The sequence below is a fragment of the Mixophyes fleayi genome, chromosome 1, assembly GCF_038048845.1.
Source record: "Mixophyes fleayi isolate aMixFle1 chromosome 1, aMixFle1.hap1, whole genome shotgun sequence".
Taxonomy (NCBI): Eukaryota; Metazoa; Chordata; class Amphibia; order Anura; family Limnodynastidae; genus Mixophyes; species Mixophyes fleayi.
The window spans coordinates 249486715-249495671 of record NC_134402.1 but is presented as its reverse complement, the minus strand read 5'-3'; the positions used below and the strand labels follow the sequence as shown (position 1 = coordinate 249495671).

General features: G+C 38.0%; 1 pseudogene; it reads left to right on the top strand.

The window, feature by feature from the left end:
* The first annotated feature begins 1887 nt into the window (after positions 1 to 1887).
* On the top strand, positions 1888 to 2019 carry LOC142137191 (U2 spliceosomal RNA; annotated as a pseudogene).
* Positions 2020 to 8957: the final 6938 nt, after the last annotated feature.

The following is an 8957-nucleotide window of genomic DNA, read 5'->3' as shown; positions in this document are numbered from 1 at the left end:
CACTCCTTTGAGCTCTCAGCTATTGGAATAGGCATTAGGGACTGAAGTTAAAAATTGGAAGCTGAAGCTGGAGATTGGAGTTTGACATTAGAATCCTCATGTAGAGTCAGATGCAAAATAATGGGGGTTCAAAAAGCGTGTGGTGCCCCAAATTTACTATTGCCAGCACTAGGCTTTGCCAGTCTGGCTGATGGCACTATAGCAGGGAAAAACGCAGCATGGGGTCCCCCTACCATAATGTCAAACCACCTCTAGACCAATCTGCACAGGGCTGGATTCCAACAAAATAATGCACCCCCAGGTTTAACCAGCTCGGTGCTGATAGTACTAGGGCTCTTCCTACAGCCCTGGGGCGGTGTGTGTGGGGTTATATTAAATTATTAAATGTATTAATCCATTTTGTCCCTCGTGCACTATGGGTCAAGTGTAAAAAAAAAAATATTTGCAATAAAAACACTCCAAAATATCCTTCATTCACCCACTTTATTGCTCACCTAGATCCAGACTCTTCACCTGTAAAAAAAATCTAGGGATTCTGGGCTTGGCAAAATAAAAAAAGACATAAGCGACACAATACTAACTGCTAAGAGCTCCCGTCGAAAATAAGCTCTTAGCGTCAGTACAGACAGATATATATAACATAGGGATTTCCCACGGCCTGAACTCAGGGCTTGAGTTGCTGCTGAAACTAGGTGTTTATTCTACTAATGAAGACCTGTAAGTACCTTTCTTTTTTCTCATTCTATTGTATCATCTTTGGCAATGGCAGTACCCGGGGTATTTTAAAATAAATAAATCTATCATTAATACACAGAGGTGTATATGTTTTTTGGGGGGGAGGAGGGTTGTATTAAAAATAAAAATCATTATCTTGACAGATAAAATGAAACCTGCATTTAACAAAAAGTAGAATTTGACATATTAGCATTGATATCATTGAGTAAAATATAGATTGTAAGCTTGCGAACCAGGCCCTCTTAACACTGTGTATATGTATTACCCAGTATCGTTTTAGTCATGTTTGTTCCCAATTGCAAAGCGCTACGGAATTTGCTGGAGCTATATAAATAAATGATGATGATGATGCGCCAGACTTTGTGTCCCAAAAACCTTGACACAGCCAAGCAGTTTATATAGTGCTTCTATCTCTCAAATGATTCTGTTTACTTTGTTCCATTGGTTATGCCATTGTAAATAGAACTGAGACAGCAACAAGCATAACCATACCTCTTTACATTTGCTTTATGTTCATGAAGTCTCTCTTGTTTTTACTTCACTTGGAGAGGAGCAAATATTTTTCTACATTTTTCTTTCTTCTCTTTCCATTAGTTTTATGTCACCAATATAGCTTCTCAGAAAGTATCTAGCTCATTTCTCTAGTTATGTATATTTCTCTAATATGAGTGCTAAAAGTAAGGGAAATTTTGACTAATGTAAATAACTAATATGATAATTAATTATTGAGGAATAATACATTTTACACATTGTAAAGTATTTCAAGCTATGTCGCATCTTTCTATGTAATCTTCCTACCATTGCCTCGTACCATTTTAACCCCAATGTATTTATAAGCAAGGACACACTATTCAATCATACTTTCTCTCAGTTATCATGAACATGTTAACAAATACATTTACAAGCTAAGTTCGAGAATATATAAACAGTAATATATAAATCCTTATATACAGCACATAGAATATAGTAGAATTTTACAGGTAACATAATATATTACACTCTGAAGAGGAACTTAGTTTAAGGAATTATAATCTCATTAACATATAGAGCATGATTCATTAAGGAACGTAAATGCCGATACGTGCCGTATTTTGCATAAAATTGGTCTGCGCATGCCCAGAACTGGACTATACGTCAGTGAAGGATTTTGTGTTCGCTTCTCGGCCTTTTGACTAAGATCAAGTGTAGTATCTGTTCTTATCAGGCCCAACACCCGGTGGTCATAATGCTGATCGTGGCTCGTTCCATAGCATGATCTAACACTGGTGAGGGTTCAAACTGTTTAATACTGTGCTGCACTGGTGTAGTACCTGTCCTTATCAGGCCCAACACCCGGTGATCTTAATGCTGATTGTGACTCATTCTATAGTATGATCTAACACTGGTGAGGATTCAAACTGCACCTTGCATCTTCTGGCCACAAAGGTCCTTCTCAGGGTTTAACAATTCACTATAAACACCAGACCAAGAAGCAAAGAAGATGCCAATGAGGAAGATCGACTTTGGGGAAAGAAGCTCTGCCAGATCCTGCCTGCTGGAAGAGAACTTCGGGACCAACTCCTGCTGAAGAGGCCTTCTTCCCGTCAGGAGACCCTGCCCGGCTCTTCTCTGCTTGGGGAAAGACTTCGGGATCAACCCCAGTGGAAGAACCCCTCTTCTCAGCAGAAGATCCTGCCCTTCTCTGCCCATCGGGGAAAAATCTGCATAGCTCTCCACCCTTGAAGTAAGATTGCCCTCCAGACCAGCTTTTCAAGCCCTTCTGCCCTGGGAAGAAGAGCAAGAAAGATGCCTTTATCTGTTGTAGCTCCTGTCTCCACCCCTGCCCCTGTGCGTAGGAAGAAGGGAGAAAAGACCTCTGCACCAAAAGCCTCCCCCTGAGTCTGGAACCTCTGTCTTCACTGCACCAGCTGCATCTGGACAAGGGAAGAGCAGCCAGGATGCCCCCCAGAGAACTCCCATCCTGGAACCCTGGATGAGGCATACCGTCATCCTGAAGCTGAAGAAAGTGGACGGAAGGGTGCCAGACATGATGGCAGAGCCTTTTGGTAAGAAGATGGTCCTTGATCAAGGCTTCTCGAAGGTTGAAACCCTCAGTATCCAGAACTACATCAGGGACATCTTCTACGTCACCTTCACCTCCATTGCGATCTGAAAAAGATACTGGGAGGCAGTGAAGTCAGCAAGACCAGAGTCTCTTTTCTCTCGCTTTGTGGGGAACTGTCCCATCAAGTGGTCCATCATTATCTGGTTGAGGAATAACGACTCTGCAACAGACGGACTCCACAACCTGCTATTAAGCTTTGCCCTGGGATGCTCTGCCGACCTTCTCCACTACACTGATCAGCCGAGGAACTGCAGGAAGTGCGGGGAAGCTGACCACATGTGGAGAAGCTTCAAAGCTTCAGCCTGCAGGAACTGTAAAGTGGTGGGACATGAGTCCAAGCATTGCCAAAGAAAGACATCCTGCAACCTCTGCGGCCAGGTCAGCCACATCAACAGGAACTGCCCAAAGAGGGCTAGAACCTACACTGCAGCAGCCGTGGACCTGCTCCTGCCCTGCAGCCCAAGCCAGCCCAAAGGAAGCAGCAGAAGACCCTACTGCAGCCATGAGTGGGTAAGAAACCTTCCACCCCTTCTCCTTCCCCCTTCCAACCTCTCTCCCCACTCCTTCCTCACCTGCTCCCATTGTGATAGCATCTCCCTCTCCTCCCACTGTTACAACTTTCCCACCCTCCCCAACCCGCTCCCGTCCTCTTCCCACCGTCACTCCTTCCTCTCTCCCCTACAGTAGCATTAACCCCTTTCAATGCTACTGCAGCCCCCTCCCTTTCCCTGGAAGATTTTCTCCCTCTTGTGTCCTATGCAGGTAAGGGGAACAAGCTATGGAGGAAAAGGACCCCCTCCACAGGAGGAGGCCCTGGAAGAGATGGTAGAAGAGCTGCTGGCAGCTCAGCATTCTGAAACGAAGGAGGAGTTGGAGGTGGACGAATTCCTGCAGCTGCCCAAAATTTGCCTTTTTGATCAACTGGATGAGAGAGGTCTGCTCCCATCTCAACAAGGGGACATGGGCAGACCGGACCAAGACCCACCTGACAAGGATTGTAACGGATGTATTGTATGAGCTAACTTTCTCCAAACTAATGGCTAATCTTTCTCTTTTTACCAGTAATGTGAGGAGTGTGACGGATAAGATTAGACATCTGTCTGTGTTTACCTTTCTTGATAGTCAGAAATGTTATATTTACATGTTGCAGGAATGTTCCTTGCCTTTCTCTAGCTCTTATAGACATCTTGGTCGGCAGTGGTCTCATGAGCCTCCTACTGGTCTGGGGGGAGTTACTGTATGTCTGCAGGGTTTTCCATACATATTAGCGGAAGCCTCTTCACACTAGATTCCATACATGAAAAAACAGCCAGTATTTAACTTATATGCAAAACAAAATCCTAATTTGCACCCCTTGCATTGTAACATGGTTTTGTCCAGGAGACTGAAATAAGAAGTTTCTCAAGTTAAGAGCCTTAATGAATCAGGCCCAAGTTTATGATAGTTAAGTATGCAATATGTGATCAGTACATACAAGGGTAGATGGTAGCAGCACAAAATAGTTAAGGTTTTTTTCCTTCAAGGATACAGGCCATTTCGCAATAAATTTTACTCCAAACACATACTATGCATAGTCATCTTTGTCTTGATATGCAAAGTCCCAACATGTTTTCATGAACTATTTCCTGGAACTCTCCAACACTGACAATGTTAAAGGAGAAAAGAATGCAATATGATCGAATATAGTATGCATAGTGTTCATTATATTAATAACTGTACCAATCAGATTAGTACATTATATACAGTTTATGGTATTATATATGTATGTTTAATACACACAAGCAAAGAAAAGTATTCTGCTTAGGAGTAGTCTGGAGTTCAAAATTTTGTTAAAATCAAAACATTATTGATTATTTTTATTAGTTAAAATCATATTTGTACTGTATCCCTAAATTGGAACAAAATATTTAAAACTGTGAAGAAATGTTGTACGTGATAGTGTGTTAAGATGCGCATTTCAAAAATTATAAAAAGATTACTGTAATAAATTATATGCATTATGAGTCTGTTGTTCAATGTAATCATACACAACAACATACATACTTATCCTAACAATTTGAATTTTTAGCACTAATAGTTCCAGAACTCACAAGTAAAAGAACATTGCCCTGAACAAACCAAAATAGACAAAATACTTAACGACTAACGCTACTGTAAGAAGTCGTTGGCTAAAGTGAATCAATTTCAGAAGATGGCAGATAACCAGCGCTGACTGTTGTTAGCTCTCTGTGAGGCCACTATTGATTCCTAAGAGACTTGACTTACTATCTACCAGAGACACAAAAGTGTAAAAAGATGTGGCATTACGCATGCTTTTCAGCCACCACGCACATAAATGTAGTTTAGAGAATAGTAATTAGATCATAAATAATTACATATGACTTGAATATCTTTCACCATTTGCGTTTAGGTTACATTTTATGGGTATTATGTTTTTTGTAGCTATTTTAAATCAACTTATGGATGAACTGAGTAGCTATGTTGTTTTGTATTATTTTTTGTCAACACAGCCTTTTTTTTATCATTTATTCTTATTAAATGTGTGGTAGTTTGAAAATGTTCTTTTTGCACAACATATATAAAGATCCCATGCATCTGTAATTTGCCCAAACTATCTAATTAAGCAATTTAGATTGAATATGCTAATGCACATTGGAGAAAAAAAGTATAATTACAAAAGGACTTCAAGAGGATAATTACAAATGGGAAATGGTGAATCAAATGCAATTCCTATTTTCTTTAATTACTATATCCTGCCTTTTCATAGGAAGAGAAAAAGACTTTATTTAAACATTGCACATTGGTTCTGTTAATTTCTGAAATGCTCACAAACAAATAATTGACTTTAAACATTGGTTCATTATTTTAAAAAAAAATCAGAATTTATTCATTTGACGTATATAAATGTACCTTTTAATTTTATTATAATAATCAGTACTTGCATTATACATTGAAAATATAAAATATATTCATGGTTATTATGGAATAATTAGTATAGTAAATGGTATTTTTTACAATATTGTGTTAATAGCATTAACATTATTTTGATCTGTTGAGATGTCAGATGGATTAACTTGGATTTAATTGAGAGTTCGTTTTCAGCATAAAGCATTGCATAACATTAAGATCAGGTCAATTTAGTTGGAAAACAAGTGGAAAAGGAGCAGATCATTATCTTGCAGTGGATATGGGTAATTTTACAAACTAATACAGAAAATGGAACTTTCTCCATCAGTTTGGTACACAGCAGATGCTAGAAAGGAAGGGGTTATCTAGAGAAGAAACACACAGAAAAATCCCCCATCATGCTTCTTTGAACCAGTAAGAAAAGCTGCTATTCTAGTTGTACATACAATTCAGGAATGTTAGTTACACACATTTGCAAATATATGATAAGCCATGTTGGAAGGTATATATCATTTTCTCTTAAGCTTGTATCCTATTTTTCTGTTTCTTTTTTTTTTTTCACCAGATACATTTTTCATTAGAATTCTATGTATTGAAGAAAATCAATATTCATCCAATCATGGTAGAGAGAAACAAAAAAAGCTATATCTGGGGGGTGGAGTAAGGACTATTGAAAAGTAATTTGCCAAGTTAAAGGGCCTCATTTTTCTAAATGTTATATTTTTACTTTGATACTTATAAGATTGTTTTAAAAAATGGCAACTACAATTATGCGTTATCCCTGCAGGTTGATCTCCGAATAAAATGTATGTGCAAAGTGCTTGTTTTCTAGACTGTTTTCCTGCTTTCAATATACACAGGACACAAGGCTACTTTAACACATGCAGATATAGAAATTTAATTCAATTCAAATAAAATATCAGTATTTTGCCAGAAATTACCTTCAAATAGTTAAAGAAAATCTTTACATTTTATTCCAATATTGATTTGTCAAGTATATGGTGACATAGCAAAGGAATTTGCCTTTATAATAATGTAGAGGTTTGTGATTGAATTGAAGCATAATAGGTCAAAATATCTCATGTTCCATTACAAGATCAACATTATACTCTGATCAGCTGTTGATTTCCATTTGTTTTAGTGCCCACCTGCTGCCTGAACTAATTTAATAGCTACCATATCAACAGGATACTAAATAGCTTTCAAGACGTGTAAAGGCTAATACAACCATAACTCTAAAACTTGCTGGCCTAGATTTTTTTTTACAACTGCAATAGGTTAATATATGATATTAACAATACTGATTGAAACTTTCTAAACAGATTCCTTAGCAAATAACAATAAAAAATAACTTTATCCTGGGGAGACCTTTGATGATATTTTAATGAGGAAAGCAAAAACATGCAAATAGCATTACAGTATACAAAACAAATACTATAGCATGTAACATTGAGTTATCATAAAAGAAAACATAAATAAAGCTATAATTTTGACCTTTATATGAATGTAATCATATATCTGAAACTTATATTCTCATGGTATTCTTTTATTCTTGAGCTTCTTAAGATTCTTAAGCATTTCATATTTGTATCGTAGATATTATCTCAATAAAAAAAGAAATATATATATTTTGCAATCCTAATCTGCAATCAATTGTAAAAAATAAATATAAAAATGTAAAAATATGTGTTTTCTTTCCACATATGTAATTTAATATTATATAAATGTGTCCCTTAAGAACAGTGACAGAATTACCATAGTTGCATAGGTCATGAGGGTCCTATTAAACATTTTTACAGCCTGGTGATCAAATGTACTGGGCCAGACACATAGCATTTGGTTGCTTATCAGTAGGTTATTGCTCAGAGTAAGGCTCATTTTCAAAAATGAAAAAATGCAAACCCACAGCAAATTATCTTTTTGTGATGTAATGCAGCTGCTTTTGTACAAATGCACCCAATTTTACCCGTAAGCAGATGAATTTATGAGCCAAGATGGCAGAGTCTGCGGTGGTTTGCACAGTCCAATGGTAGCAGATCATGGGTATTCCTCGCTAAATATGGCTCAGGCACAGGACTTAGAAGTTTTAGTTTTTAAGACGAGATTATTTATATGATAAAAATTGTGGAAAGAGGGCAGATTTATGGTAGAGTTTCCTGCTTTACCAAAGGACTTTCATCACGTCAGAGGTGCCAACAGCGATAAAGTTCTGGTTCTGACCTTTACAGTTGGACTTTTCTCTTGTTTGCTGCCTGCCCTGATCATTCTGAATTGGAATCTGACACCATCTGCCATGACCTTTGCATTGGACTTTTGCCAGTCCTGAATACCCACTTGCCCTGACATAGGACTATTCCATCTTCTCTGGCTATGTGAGTACCGATATTGTTCATTGGTATCTGAAATGTTTCTAGTGCCAGTGTCAATCCCAAAATAAACCTCTACTGCTGTGTGCTTATGACCTGGGGCAACCAAGTACTGAGCATGTCCAGCTCTAAGGAAGAGGTGAAGCCCATGATTAGGTTAATTCCGGCATTTTGACATCTGGCATCTTAACCAGAACAAAAAATAAGAAAAGATACCGAGAATAACATCCAACATACACAGAGGAAATGCAATTCTTGTACTATGTTGTTGGATTATATTAATCCTCAAGGACAAACACTTCCAGGGATAAATCTTAAAAAAACCTTTGACACATTGCAACCATTAGATTGGTGCTCTAGTTACAGCATGTTTTCTTATTTCAAAAGGCAAAGTTTAAACAGTAAGTGTAATAAAACAAAATGGATAAACAGAACATCTTGGTGAGTTTCTTTTTTCCTTTACATTGTGAAAACTTGAACCACGTAAATTAATTGTACAACTGAGCGACCTGAGCATGTTTGCTCACTACTAACCCCCTTATTTCTTGCTTGTGTATAACAGGACAGCATTATAAGATTAAAACAGCATATGCTTACCATATCGCCATCTAATAAGTGAGGCACAAACAGGATATATCACACTATGATGGGTACAGCAATATCAGCACGCCTTCATTTGGGGTATTTGTCAGTCACCCGGTGATAGCAGGATCTACTGCAATACATGTGGAAGAATACAGAGTCCGTGCAATCACACATTGGAACTGGAGCTTTCTAAACCTATCTCTGATTGGAATGCACAGCAGTGGGTGGAACCTAGGTTTGGGTCATTGTAACAAAATAAC